Source organism: Protopterus annectens, chromosome 4.part0 (genome assembly GCF_019279795.1).
Source record: "Protopterus annectens isolate FY-2018-M chromosome 4.part0, PAN1.0, whole genome shotgun sequence".
In the NCBI taxonomy this organism is placed as follows: domain Eukaryota; kingdom Metazoa; phylum Chordata; order Ceratodontiformes; family Protopteridae; genus Protopterus; species Protopterus annectens.
In genome coordinates, this window is record NC_056733.1 from 266,033,692 (window position 1) to 266,049,422 (window position 15,731).

At 48.9% G+C, this 15,731-nt stretch overlaps 1 protein-coding gene across 1 annotated transcript in view; it reads left to right on the top strand.

Annotated features, from left to right (window-relative positions):
- The window catches only part of ABCA1 (ATP binding cassette subfamily A member 1), a 767,698-nt gene that overhangs the window by 567,762 nt on the left and 184,205 nt on the right, over positions 1-15,731 (top strand). The window lies entirely within an intron of this gene.

Genomic DNA, 15,731 nt, shown 5'->3' on the forward strand with positions numbered 1-15,731 from the left:
TCCGAATTGAAGCTGAAGTCTTCTAAAGCTAAGTACCCCATTGGGGATCCTTTTTTCTTGCACTAACCGATGTCAAAAAAAGTTAACAATTGTCTCGCTTGTGGAAAGCAAATACCACACCCGAGACTTTCAGTCTTACTGTGCCACTTGCTTAGGGCCAGACCACAACGTCCCCCGCTGTCGCTTTTGTGCTTTGTTCAAAGCCAGAACTGTACATCATCGGGCCCTTATTGTAACTAGATATTTTCGCTTACACTCCTTGAATTCCGATATGGCTTCAGTAAGTCATCCGACAGGAGATGTTCTGAAAAAACGTAAGGATAAAGACAGTGACAGACCACACAGGTCAAAAACCTACCAACAACGCTTCCGTTAAGCTAGTCGTCAGTTCTCCGGTCCTCAGTGAGATGCTTTCTCAGCCCCTGATGCCAGCTTCTTTCTTGTTTCGGAGTCCGGTGTGCAGCAGAACTGTTCTTTGACTAAGGATCCTGCAGTTGTCTCTCCCTTGGATGGGTCTGGAGCCACTAAGCAGGCACCGGCTTCCAAAGAAGTACTTCGCACTACCGATTCTCAACACAAACCAACGATTTCTTTCGCATCTGCCGTTCTTTTGAAAATGACCAAGTTTCTAAGGCCCAGGGTATGAACCACACCCAAGAAACCGACGACCCACTCTCAGGCACCTGCTTCCTTGCCTCATGTCTCAAATGCTTAAAATGGCAGAAGACCTTATCATGCTTATCAAGGGCAGCCAAGCTACCCCTTCCAAAAGAAAAAGAGATCTGTCCCCAGTAGTTTTCTCTGAACAGGAGTCGTATGACTCTGATGCATCTAAATATGAAGACATGCAACCCCTTTCTGCTTATGAGGATTCTGATGCAGAGGATTCCATTCCCTCAGCCTCTCCACCCAAGGACTTTTCCTTTGGGGAAACCCTTCATACCTTAAGGGAGCATTTCCAGTGGGAATATCAGGACTAACCTCAGTCTAAAAAGAGACTCAGGGAATTCTTAGATCTTCCACAGCACAGACTCCTGGCCATTCCGCCAGTCCTGGATGTTGTGGACGATGTTTTCCTGGAATCCAGTTTGACTCCTGACACCCTACCTCTTGCATCCAAAAAACCTGACAGGTATTACAGAGTCCCTGACTCACACAAATTTCTTTTCAAAAATCCTACTGCTGATCCGGAGGTAATTTCTCAAGGTCCTAAAGGTATTAAAGCAACCTCTGCTAAGAATCCCACCCCCTCAGATAGGGATTACAGAGCACTAGACAGATGGGGTAAAAAAAGTATGCACCTCTGCTACTCTTGCTATCAGAGCAGTAAATTGCCAGTTCCATATGCTAACATTTCTGCAACATACCATGAAACTCCTCAAACATAAAGTGGCTTCCTTTCCTGCTTGTGCTTAATCTAAAGAGTTACATGAGTTAATGCATTCTGCAAGTCAAGTAACTAAGCACACCTTATGCTGTGGTTTTGACGCCCCAGAAGCTTCTTGCAGGGCAGCAGTCACCAATCCTGTCCTTAGAAGGCATGCATGGCTTAAGGAACAGCCCTTGCCAGACTATGTTAAATCTAAATTGTTGGATGCACCCTTGCACAAAGACAACTTATTTGGCACTAAGGCAGAGCAGGTCTTAAAAAAGATGGAAGAAAAAGCTAAATCTATGCAGACAGTTAAGGATTTCTTACAGGTCCAGCCACCCGGTTCACTAGTCATTGCCCCTCCAAGCACTGGTCCTTTCCTGCTCCCAACAGGTCAGTTCAGTGGAAGCAGACCCCCCCCCCCCCAGACAGCAGCCACAGGGAATGCAGCGATCAAAACAGTGGAATTCCTCCACTTCAAAAACAGGGAGTTTTAAGCCACTCCCTCACGGTAAGAACTCACAATGACTCTCCTCCACCCTGCCCACCTTCACTTACCCCTAGGAGGAAAACTCTCCTTTCACACAAGCACCTGGGCCACCATTACCAGCGACTGCTGGATCCTCAGCATAGTGTCCCAGGGATGCAAATTTTCTTTCCACACTCTTCCAACCCCAAAAGGGTTGCCAGATTTACCTCCAAACTAGTGGGCAGAGGTGCAAAAGCAAGTCCTTTCCCTGCTCTCTATGATGGCAATAGAGCACGTTCCTGCAGAATAAAAAGGCCAAGGTTTCTACTCCAGAGTTTTTCTGGTACTCCGAAAAGAGGTCACCTGGCGACCCATCCTCGATCTGTCCATTCTAAACACCTTCCTGGTGATACCAAAATTCAAAATGCTCACCCTCCAGCAACTGCTACCCATGCTCTCCAAGGATGCTTGGCTAGCCACCCTAGACCTAAAGGAGGCCTACCTCCACATTCCTGTTAGGGAATCATGCGGGAAATACCTATGTTTCAGGGAAGGATCTCTGCACTTTCAGTTCTCTGCGCTTCCCTTTGGCTTATCTACTGCTCCCAGAGTTTTCACAAAATGTCTGGCTCTGGCCATTGCCTTTTGCAGACAAAGGAATATCCAAATTTACCCAAATTTAGATGACTGCGTAATTCAGGCAGACAGTCATGAAAAGCTGCTCAAGTACCTGGCCTTTGTAAAGTCCCTACTGATCTCCCTAGGGTACACTATCAACGAAAATAAATCCAAACTAGTATCCACCCAAAGGATTATATTCCTGGGAGCAAGCCTGGACACAGCATCCCAGATGGCATTCCTTACACCAGAAAAGCAAACTTAACCTGGCAGCCTACTTCTCACAACTAGCCACCAGACCCCAGTTATCTGCAAGGAAAATCCTGCAAGCTCTGGGGTTCATGGCATCTTGCATTCTACGTATTCCGTATACTAGACTGCATATGAGGAAACTTCAATGGTACCGAAAAAGCCTTTGGCGTCAACACTGTCAAGACCTGGAAACTCTTATACCCATGATACCTTGGCTCAGGAACATTTTTTTTTGGTGGGCAGCAGCATGCTCCCACAACAAGGGACTACCTTTCTCACCATCCCCCGCCGCCCAGACTCTCACCACAGATGCATCAGAATATGCCAGGGGTGCACACCTGGACAGCAGGTGCATATAGGGCCAATGGAACCCACAGCAAATCCATCTGCACATCAATCAAAAAGAGATGTTAGCTGTCTAGCATGCATTGATAGCATTCAGACCCCCTTAACTCCCCAAGGGCTCTCCTGATCAAAACAGACAACACCACTGTGATGTGGTATGTCAACAAGCAGGAAGGGTCTCACTCCTACCCTCTGTGCAGGCTGGCCGTGACCCTTTGGCACACAGCCTCTGCCATGAAACTACACCTGTTAGCACAATTCCTGCCAGGTTCTCTAAACTGTATTTCAGATCACTTAAACAGAAATCTTCTGGACCCACACGAGTGGCAGCTAGACAAAAGAACCTTCACCCTAATAACTCAGAAATGGGGTACCTCGAAGGTCAACCTTTTTGCCTTCCACTCCAACCATCAGCTCAGCAAGTTCTGCACCAGTGAGCATCACAACATGACTTGGAAAGTGGATGCCCTGTCCTTCCCCTGGGTCAGTCTATTGGTTTATGCCTTTTTCCCCACTACCTCTCATTGCCAGGGTACTGCTCAAAATAAGAGAGGAAAAAACAAGGACAATTCTTATTGCTCCAGAGTGGACTCGCCAGCACTGATACCCACTACTGCGCAGCCTGTCCCCACTGCCACCATGGCATCTCACTCAGACCCCAACCCTTCTGACCCAGAGGGAAGGAGAATTCATGCATCCCCAATTGCAGACCTTCAGTTGGGAAGATTGGCTTATTCCCTAACCACTGATCAATCTGCCAACCTCAGTAAACAGGTACTAGATGTTGTACATGAGGCCAGACGCCCTAGCACTAGAAAGTCTTATGCTGACAAATGGAAAAGGTTCTGCACCTGGATTCAGGCTAAGGGAGCTGATACGGCACAGCCCTCCCTCCTTCTCATCCTGGATTGCCTAGCTGACCCACTACACAGTGGTCTCTCTTTTCCTCTATTAAAATTCATGCCTGTGCTATCTCTGCTCATTTCCCCACTGAGCAGCCCTTTTTCTCACACCCTCTGATCAAACAATTCCTAAGAGGGGCTAGCAACTTGAGGCCACCCAGAAGAGCACCTACCCCAGCATGGGACCTTAACCTTGTGTTGGAAAAGCTCACCCTGCCCCCCCCCCCCACTTCAAACCAGCATCTTCAGCAGAGTTAAAATTTCTCTCCTGGAAGACAGCTTGTCTTCTGGCCATCACTTCAGCCAGAAGGGTCTCCGAATTACAAGCACTCATGGCTGAGGAGCCCTTCATCATCTTTCACGCTGACAGGGTTTCCCTCAGGACTAACCCATTCTTCATGCCCAAAGTGGTGTCCAGTGTGGCTCTCAAACAATCCATTAATTTGCCCTCCTTTTTCCCTAACCCACATAACAAGGGGGAAAGGATCCTGCACTCTCTAGATGTGCACAGACAGCTCAGATTCTATCTAGACAGGACTAAACCATTCAGAAAGTACGATCAATTGCTGGTTAGCTTTGCTGCAGGGGCAGAGGACAAAACCATTTCCAAACAAACAATTTCTAAATGGATAGCACACTGCATCCATTTCTGTTACAAGCAACACGGAAAGCCTCCCCCTAAGGGGGTCAGGACTCACTCCACCAGAGCAGCCTCCACCTCTGCAGCTTTCATCAGAGGAGACCCCACCAGGGACTTCCTGGAGGCTGCCACCTGGACATCTGTTCACACTTTCAAGAAACATTACCACCTGCTTATCTTCTCCAAATCTAGGGCAGGTTTTGCCACTGCAGTCTTTCAGGGCATCCTAGTCAGCCCCTAGTCTTCTTGACTGCCTCCACCCTTTTCCTCAACTTTGGGAATCAACCCAAGTGTTATGACAGCAGCAGTGAAACACGAAGAACATAATACAGTTGTGTACACTTAATAAATGTAGATGTTCAAGTGTATTCACTGTTGCAGTCCTGGTTTCCCTCCTTCCATCCCCTCTTCTCTATCTCTCTCTCCTTACAAGGTACATTTTGGTACTTTCTACTGGTGGGGTTCTTCCACCATAACCTGGATCCCACTTAGGTGCTCCTGACAGTTAGGGCAAGAAAAACTGATGTAATGGCATTGGCTGCCTTACTTTATACTACTGATGACCTGATGTCAGTCCTGAAGCGACAGCAGCCGACACAGAAATACTAAGCCTCTGGTATTCGGGCCGGCTGAGGGCTACCCTGGCAGGGATAACCCATATGCGATGACTGCAACAGTGACTACATTCGAACATCTACTTTTATGGTAAGTGTACACAACTGTACTTTGTGTTGCTCCCTAGTTTAACATTTATTGTGGAAAAATACAATGTTAAGTTGTCAATCTCGCCTTCATTCTTGCTGGATGGGTTCGGAGCCGATCCTCGGCTCCGACTCGGCCACTCTAAAAGCTCGAGAGCTAGTTCCACCGGCTCGAGGCTCCCCTATATCCCACAATGCTAGCCGGTAACTCCTCAGATCTCGTTTGCCGCTACAGCGATCGAGGTGTGTTCCTACCGGCTCAGGTTAGTTTTTTGGTAAAGAACTAGATGTTAAGTTGTCAATCTCGCCTTCATTCTTGCTTGATGGGTTCGGAGCCGATCCCTCGGCTCCGACTCGGCACTTGCTAAGCTCGAGAGTCACTTTTACCAGCTCGAGGCAGCCCCATATCCCATGATGCAAGGCGGTAAGTACCCAGATCTCGTTTGCCGCTTAAACATGAGGTCCTCCTTTTACCAGCTCCTGGTAAGTGATTCACTTTATTAATATTAAAGCCCCTTTTTGTTAAAAAACTCTGTATTATTAGTTATAAGTTAATTATTTAGATTTCCTGACAGAAAATCCCTGTCTCCTTTAATATTTTTTAGTCAAATTTTACCCATCCGATCCCCTCCCTGTTAGGGTGTGTGTGTGTTTATTTTTAGGAATACCTTTTGATATTTTCTTTAATTTAAGTTTTTTGACTGGTGTGTGTGTGTGTTTTAAGCACCATGTCAAAGGAGAGGGTCTCAGGTTTTAAGAAGTGTGACTCGTGCTGTCAGAAGATGTCTCTGACAGACGGTCACACTTCTTGCCTGTATTGCCTGGGGCCTCTTCACCTGCAGGACTCCTGTGCTATTTGTCATTTCTTCAGCCAGAGAGTCCTGCAGGAAAGACGCAACAAACTGATTCTTAGGGGCCTTCTTAAGCCGGAGGGCTCTCCGGCTAAGTCGGCTCCGTCAAAATCAGTTAAAACTTCCAAGGCCCAGGCTTCTGTGTCTAAGCCTGCGGCCTCGGCTCCGACTCGTTCCGAGTCGAGATCGGCTCGGCTGGAGCCGATTCTGGCTTAACAGCCTTCGGCACCGATGGCTATCGGTGCCGAATCTGCATCGACCGCCGTGTCGGCTCCGATCGGTTCCGACACCCATGTGGCACAGGCATCGTGTCGGCTCCGACACCGTTACTTTGGTGGCTGTGTCGGCTCCGGCTGGAGCCGATACATCGAGGCTTCCTGTCGGCTCCGAGAAGTCGGCTCCGACAGGATCTATAGTATCGGTTCCGATGGCTCATTCCAGGAAGAGGTCGAGGTCTCCTTCCTTGGAGCCGATACTTTCGGCCCGGCTTCACCTCTTCTTTGAACGGAGCCATCGGAGCCGATCTTCAAGGTCATCCAGACTGTCAGATCATGACCTAGAGAGAGTGGTCAGTAGATTACTTAAGTCACAGGTACTGGCCCAAATGTTACATAGTCCGTCTCAACAGGCGACTGTTGGTCCACACCCGTTACAGTTCCTCCTTCAACTCTACCCCAGAGCTTGGAGTTGGAGTCTTCGGAATGGTTACTGCTACGGCTGGAGGACGGATACCCCTTCTGTTCCTTCAGCCTCTACTCTTATCTCCTCTTGAGACCTTCCTTAGAGGGATTCGGTGGTCGGGCTTCCATGGTCTCCTCCGAGGGGTGAGTGGCATCGGACCCTTGTCCGAACCCGCTCTTCCCTTGGAGCCTCGGCCTTGGTGAGCTCGGCTCCGACATCTGCCTCAGAGGCTTCCTTCGGTGGTCCCTGGAGTTCCTAGCTCTTGGAGCGGTTCTCTCGGACCTGCCTGGGAGGGGAGCATTCGAGGTGATGAAGAGTGTACTGGCCACTGGTATCAGTCAGCAGTCTGTTCCGTAGCTCCTCCCTCTATAGTACCTGTTGACATCTCTGCCATTTCTCTTGCTACAGGACCCAGAGATCCTCCGCCTCAGGTTTCCCCATTGGGAATTTCCCCTCTTCGAGGATTCTCCTGATGTTTCGGGAGATCCTCCTAGGAAGAGGACTTGTAAGAGGAAGCATGTAGACTCCCGAGTCTGTCACTTCAGATACTGACTTTGATGAGTCAGAGGATCCCCTAGATCCCCTCTGAGGATGTCTCCTTCTCAGACATCCTAGAACTCCTGAAACAGAGGGGAAACTGGCCCACCAACAATCCCTCTGAGGATGAGTCAGTATACCTAGAGGCGTTTGGATCTCGGCCCTCCACCTCCTGGGTGTCTCCGCCTTTCGACCCCTTATGCAGGTTATTGCACGAAGGCGGGCAGCTCCTGACTCTGTAGAGCCAGTCCCTAGGAGGCCTTCAAAATTTATCACTGCCCCGTGTGACAAGCTATTCCTTACTAAGGGTGTCCCCGCTGATGCCATGGTGGTGGCTGCGGCCACCAAAAAGGAACTAGCAGATCCTTCCGTGCCCGTCCATCCTCCTAATAAGGACTCTAGGACCATGGATAGGTACGGTAAGCGGATGTTTTCCTCAGCGACCTTTGCTATGCGTTCGCTGAATTACCTATGTCACTTCACCAGACTCCAGAGGGATATCCTTAAGGAGCTGGGTGAGGTAGTTCAGGATCCTACAGCTGCAGGGGCTCAAGAAAAAATTGCTTCGCAGCTAGGAACCCTCAATTCCATTGCAAACTCCTCCATGCGGCTAATATCTTATGCTGCGGATGGAGCGAGTAGAGCAAGAGGTACAGGTGTGGCTCTTAGACGCCAAGCCTGGATGCGGCTATGTGATTTTATGGATCCCTTTAAGGCGTCCTTCACAAATTCTCCCTTTGATGGGTCAGCTTTGTTTGGCCCTCAGGTGAAGGAAACCTTGACCAGGTGCGAACAGGACGGCAAGACTCTTTCTGCTGTTGGAGTCCGTTTTCCACCCCTTCTAGACCTTATCCCAAAGGACAGAAAGGTGGGAAAATGTGGTTCCGTAAATCCCAAGGAGTCACGCCGGATTCACGTGGTCAGTTTACCCCTAGAGGCAGAGGGGGTAACAACAACAGACGCCGCTCTAGAGGCAGAGGGGGGTCCGAAGAAGCAGGGAGCCTCTCTGACAAGCCCTTTCAGCATCCCTGAGGTGTTGCCCGGCTGTCCCTCCTTGGAGGCAGGCGGGGGAAGATTATCACTGTACCCAGAAGCCTGGCATTCCCTCACTCAAGACAGATGGGTACAGTCGATCATATCCAAGGGTTACATAATTCCTTTCGAGGAAAGTCCCTTCCCCTCAAGTTCCCTTCCAGATGTACCACCCGGTCTAAGGGAAATTGCAGAGTTAGAAATCTCAAAACTACTGCAAAAAAGAGCCATTCAGCCAGTTACAATAGACCATTCAGAGCCCGGAATCTACTCAAGGTTCTTTTTGGTCCCCAAAAAGACGGGAGACTGGAGACCAATATTGGATCTCAGCAGACTCAACAAGTCTGTCAGGAAGACAAGATTCCGAATGGTCACTCTTCAATCAATTCTGCCCTTCTTACAGAAGGACAACTGGATGTGCTCAATAGATCTTCAGGATGCGTACTATCACATCAAAATTCACAGACGCTCCAGGAGATTTCTCCGCTTTCGGCTGGGGTCCAGTCATTTCCAGTTCAGAGCCCTGCCCTTTGGTCTCACTACAGCCCCCAGAGTGTTCACCAAATGCATGGCAGTGGTCACGGCTCACCTGAGACGTCAAGGATTCCAGGTGTTTCCGTATCTCGACGACTGGCTCCTGTCAGCCACCTCCAGGCATCAGCTTATACAAGCCAGGGATTACACAATACACCTTTGTTCTCATTTGGGCATCTCAATCAACTTTGAAAAGTCATCCTTATCGCCCTGCCAGTCTATTACCTTCATAGGCGCAAACTTAAACACTGTTCGGATGTCAGCTACCCTTACAGATCAAAGAGTTTCAGACATTCAGAGTCATGTCAGGATCATTCTGGCCAGCAAGAAAGTACAGGCCAGAATGGTTCTAAAGGTATTAGGTCTCATGGCTGCGGCCATTACTCTTCTTCCCCTGGCTCGATTCTACATGCGCCTTCTTCAGTGGATGCTGTTCACACAATGGTCATACCAGCAACTTCCAATGCGTCACCAGATTCTGGTGACACAGACATGCAAAGAGCATCTTGCTTGGTGGATCACATCGCCTCAGGTTCACCAAGGCAGGTACTTTGTACCCCCATCCCCGATAGCCACTGTCACCACGGATGCCTCCCTGATCGGGTGGGGGAGTCATTATCAGGGCAGGATGGTTCATGGGACGTGGCAGCCGTTTGAGTACCATCTGCACATAAATGTCCTGGAGATGAGAGCAGTGCTTTTAACGTTGCAAGCCCTCAACGACTTTCTTCCCGTAGGGACAATTGCAGTCCACACAGACAACATGTCTGTAGTTTGGTATATCAACAAACAGGGCGGAACCAAGTCCTACCCCTTGTGTCGAGAAGCTGAGACTATGGCAATGGGAGATCTCCTCTCATCGGTTTCTGGTAGCAACGCATATCCCTGGGAAAACCAACATTGTAGCGGACAGATTGAGCAGAGCTATTCTCATGCCTCACGAGTGGTCTCTCAAGCAATCTATAGCGGAAGAGATTTTTCTGGAATGGGGTCGTCCATGTTGCGATCTTTTGCTACTCCCCAAAACAGCAAATGTCCAGACTTCTTCAGCCTCTTCCTCTATCAGGCCATCCCCAGAGACGCTCTGACCCAGGATTGGCCCCAGGGACTTCTTTATGCCTTCCTCCATTTCCTCTGATCCCTCAGGTGATCCAGAAAGCTACCGCTTTGAGAGCCAAATTGATTCTCATTGCCCCTTATTGGCCTCGACAAGTTTGGTTCCCGTTCCTCCATCATCACCTTTTGGTGCAGCCGTGGCATCTGGACCCAGTGCCAGATCTTCTGATTCACCAATCGGGTCAGCTGCACCGGTCAATCCCTTCTCTCAACCTCACAGCATGGTTGCTCCACTTCCTTCCTTAGCCAGGCTTCCTTTGATCTCTAACCCAGTTAGAGACATCATAGTAGCTAAAATCCTCTACCAGGAGGATTTATACAAGCAAATGGAAACGTTTCTCTTATTGGGCTAAGGCCCAGAATATTGATCCTTTTACTGCCCCTGTTCAGGCAGTTCTGGACTTCTTAGCAGAGATTTTTCATGCAGGCTCCTCTTCTTCCACAGTCAGAGTTCAATTGGCTGCTATTTCCAATTTTCATGTCGGGATAGCAGATCATAATATTATGTCCCATAGGCTCTGCAGAGCCTTCTTGAAAGGAATTTTCCTGCTAAAGCCTCCAATCAGGAATCCTCCTCCTCAGTGGGATCTAAATTTAGTGCTGACATCCTTGATTCTTCCCCTTGAGCCAGCTGTTTCTTGTTCCCTGAAATATCTTTCTTGGAAAACTTTATTCCTAGTGGCTATTACATCTGCCAGGAGGGTGTCTGAACTTCATGCTCTTCGGTTCGACCCTATTTGGTTTTCATAAAGACAGAGTATCTTTGAGAACTAATCCAACCTTTTACCTAAGGTCGCTTCAAAGAACAATTTGAATCAATCCATTGATCTCCTGTATTTTTCCTAACTATTCAGATAGAGCTGAACAAAAGCTACATTATCTTGATGTCCACCGTCAACTTAGATATTATTTGGACAGAACAAAAATTTAGAAAATCTGATCAACTTTTTGTTTCCTATGCGGATAATAAAAAGGCCTTCCTGTTTCTAAAGTGACCTTGTCCAGATGGCTTTCTTCGGTCATCTCTGAAATTTATACTCAGGGGAAAACAGCTGTGCTCAAAACCTAAAGCACATTCAACTAGGAGCTTAGCTACTTCTACAGCCTTTCAAGCTAGACTTCCTTTGGACACTATTTGTGCAGCGCCACTTGGGCCACTCCTCACACTTTTGTTTCCCATTACAAATTGGACTTGGCCTCCAGGGACAGAGCCAGTTTTGGCTGTACAGTCCTCAAGAGTTTGTTCCATTGAGCCACCCAGGATAGAGGTGCTAGGGACGGTCCCATCAAGCAAGAATGAAGGCGAGATTGACAACTTAACATTAAGTTATGTACCTACCATAACGTTCCATGTTAGTTGTCTTCTCGCCTTCTTTCTTGCGACCCTCCTTCCCCTGGCCTGGACAGACCTTGTTATAAGAAACTGTTATGCTGAAGACCATTCAGACCTGGTCCTTCTTCCATCTGTAAATTTTCTTTCTTCCTTTGGGAAGTATTTTATGCTTGGTGCTATTGCCCTTTGTCAGCAAACGAGATCTGGGTACTTACCGCCTTGCATCATGGGATATGGGGCTGCCTCGAGCTGGTAAAAGTGACTCTCGAGCTTAGCAAGTGCCGAGTCGGAGCCGAGGGATCGGCTCCGAACCCATCAAGTAAGAAAGAAGGCGAGAGAAGACAACTAACATGGAACGTTATGGTAGGTACATAACTTCTTATTTCTTAGCCTTTTTCCCCTTTAAAGTTAGTTGTTTCTTATAAATAGATAGTTTTAAGTTAGTTTATCCCTGTTCCGTTAACTTTCCACCCCCTTTTTTCCACAAAATCTTTAGATTTTTCCCTCGAGCCCTAGGCCCAGTCCCTCCCTTCCTATAGTGAGTGACTTTGTTTTTATAGGGATTTTTATTTTAACTACTATATTTTGTTTAAATTAGTTTTATTTCCCTCTAAGTGTAATCGGTGTGTGTGTGTGCTTGTGTGTTACACTTTCCCTTAGATATGTCTAAGGAATCAAAGGTCTCAGGCTTTAAGAAGTGTGACTCGTGCTGTCAGAAGATGTCTCTGACAGACGGTCACACTTCTTGTGTGTACTGCCTGGGACCTTTGCACCTGCAGGACTCATGTGCTGTTTGCCATGGCTTCAGCCCTCGAGTCCTGCAGGAGCGAAAAAATAAACTTATTCTAAGGGGCTTACTTAAGCCTGAGGGTCCCTCGACTCAGTCTTCGGGGAAATCCTCTAAGCCTTCTAGACCTTCAGCTCCAGTCTCTGAGCCGTCTTCTGGAAGCCCTAAAGCTATTCGAACATTGGCTCCGGCTGGAGCCGATGAAACTCGAATACAAGCCCCTATTTTATCGGAACCGACATCCAGAAAGAGGTCCCGCTCTCCATCTATTGGCTCCGTTCACTCGGCTCCAGCATCACCATTGCTGTCTGAACGAAGCCATAGATCTCACTCTTCTAGGTCTTCCAGGTTATCGGACCATGACCTTCAGAGAGTAGTGAGTCGACTTCTTAAGTCCGAGGCATTAGCCCAGATGCTTCAAAGTCCGACTCAACAGTCGAGACCTACCCCTACCACTCAAACTATTCCTTTTCTGACTCTTTTGAGTTCAGAGCCGGGGCAGCTCGGACCCGAGACTATGGTGGCGTCGGAACTGATACCTTTGTCTTCGGTTCCGTCGTCTGCTCCGATGTCTTCCTTGGAAGAATCTCGGCGCCGGACTTCCCTCGTCAGCTCCGAGGGGGCGAGTGGCATCGGACCCTTGTCCGACCCCGCTCTCCTTCTCGGTGCTTCGGCGCTGGTGAGTTCGGCTCCGACATCGGCCTCGAAGCCATCACTGTCGGTGCCGGGGGAGGTTTTCAGTTTTTTGGAACGGAGACCTCCGGCTCTGCCTGACAGGGGTGCCTTCGAGGTCATGAAGAGCGTGTTAGAACCAGGTTCTACTCCACAGTCGGTTCTTTCTGCCCCTCCCCCTATGGTGCCTCCGGTGATTTCGACTCACTCTCTCATCCCCGACCATAGAGAGCCAGCTCCTTAAGTTTCCCCTGTGGGGATCTCCTCCTCTTCCGAGGCCTCTCCTGACCCTGTAGGAGAGCCCCCTAGGAAGAGGCAGTGTAAGAGGAAGCACATTGACTCCCCTGAGTCTGTCACCTCTGACACTGATTTAGAGGATTCTGAAGGTTCCCCTCGTTCCCCCTCTGAAGATGTCTCCTTCGCAGACATCCTTGAAATCTTAAAACAGAGGGGGAATTGGCCAGCCCTCAACCCTTCAGAGGATGAATCAGTGTACCTTGAGGTGTTTGGCTCTTGCCCTTCCACCTCCTGGGTGTCCCTCCTTTGACCCCTTATGCAAGTGGTGGCAAAGAAGGCTTGGGCTCCTGACTCAGTGGAACCTACCTCCAGGAGACCATCAAAATTCATCACGGCCCCCAAGGATAAAGAATTTCTGACCAAAGGCATCTCTGTTGATGCTATGGTGGTGGCTGCGGCTACCAAGAAGGAGTTAGCTGATCCTTCTGTGCCTGTTCATCCTCCTAATAAGGAGTCTAGGTCGATGGACAGGTACGGGAAGCGGATGTTCTCGTCAGCGACCTTTACTATGAGATCGCTGAATTACCTGTGTCATTTTACTCGACTTCAGAGGGACTTACTCAAGGAAGCGAGTGAAATGTTGAAGGACCCAACAGCTGCGGGTTTTCAGGATAGGATGAACTCTCAGCTGGCTACCCTTAATTCTATAACCAACTCCTCCATGCGCCTCCTTTCATATGTGGCTGATGGAGCAAGTAGAGCTGCAGGTACAGGTGTAGCCTTGCGTAGGCATGCCTGGATGCGGCTTTGTAACTTCGCGGACCCTTTTAAGGCGTCCTTCACTAATTCCCCCTTTGATGGATCATCCCTCTTTGGTCCTCAAGTGAAGGAAACCATGACTAAGTGTGAGACTGATGGCAAAACTCTTTCTGCCATCGGAGTCCGTTTTTCTACTCCTTCTAGACCTTACCCCAAAGGTCAGAAGGGGGGAAAGATGTGGTTCCGTAAACAATCTCAAGGAGACTTGCCTGACGACAGAGTCGATTCCCTCTAGAGGCAGAGGGGGAACAACAATGGTAGACGCCCTAGAGGCAGAGGGGCCCGCAGAATCAGGGCAGTCGAGAATCCTTTTCCGACAAGCCCTTTCAGCATCCCTGAGGTGTTGCCCGACTGTCCACCTTCGGAGGCAGTCGGGGGAAGGTTGTCACTGTACCCAAAAGCTTGGCTATTCCTAACTCAAGACAAGTGGGTACAGTCTATCATTTCCGAAGGCTACAGAATCCCTTTCCTTTTCATTCCGAAGCTGTCCAAAAAATCCCTTCCAGACGTTCCACCCAGTCAAAGGGAGCAAGCAGCATCAGAAATTTCAAAGCTGCTCGCAAAAAGAGCCATTCAACTAGTGCCAGCAGACCAAGTAGGATCCAGAACCTACTCCATATTCTTTTTGATTCCAAAGAAAACAGGGGACTGGAGACCCATTTTGGATCTCAGCAACTTGAACAAGTTTGTCAAGAAAACAAAGTTCCGGATGGTCACGCCGCAGTCCGTTCTTCCCCTTTTGGGGTGGGACAGCTGGATGTGCTCTATAGATCTCCAGGATGCGTACTATCACATCAAGATGAATCGATGCTCCAGGAGGTTTCTCCGCTTCAGGCTGGGAACCAGTCATTTTCAATTCAGAGCCCTGCCCTTTGGTCTCACTACAGCCCCCCCGAGTGTTTACCAAATGCATGGCAGTGGTAGCCTCTCATCTGAGACGACAAGGATTCCAGGTGTTTCCTTATTTAGACGACTGGCTCCTTACAGCCCCCACCAAACATCTTCTACTCCTCGCCAGAGACTACACCTTTCGAACATGTCAGGCGCTAGGCATTTCAATAAACTATGAAAAATCTGTCTTGTCGCCTTGTCGTGTTATTACTTTCATAGGCGCAAATCTAGACACAGTCAAGATGTCAGCCAGACTCACAGAGCAGAGGATAGCAGACATACACAAACAGGTCTTTCTTATCTTGCAGACCAGCAAGGTCAAAGCCAGACAGATCCTGAAAGTCTTGGGGATTATGGCGGCGGCCATCCCTCTTCTACCATTAGCACGCTTCCATATGAGGATTTTACAATGGATGCTCTTCACACAATGGTCTTACCAAAGCCTCCCAATGTCCCATCCTATTCGGATAACTCAATCGTGCAAGAATCATCTCTCTTGGTGGATCACATCTCCTCAGCTCCTCCTAGGGAGACCTTTCGTCCCTCCCCCTCCGGTTGCTACAGTGACAACGGACGCCCCTGATCAGGTGGGGGCATTTCCAGGGCAGGACAGTCCAGGGCATGTGGCAACCGTTCGAGTGCCACTTGCACATAAACGTCCTAGAGATGAGAGCAGTGCTTCTAGCGTTGCAAGCCCTACAAGACTCTCTTCCCAAGGGAACTATAGCAATCCAAACAGACAACATGTCTGTAGTGTGGTACATCAACAAACAAGGCGGAACCAGATCTTACCCCCTATGTCGAGAGGCACTCAGACTGTGGCAATGGGCGATTTCTTCTCAGAGATTTCTGTTAGCAACGCACATCCCCGGGAAGTCCAATGTGATTGCAGACAAATTGAGCAGAGCTATTCTCATGCCTCACGAGTGGTCTCTGAACAAT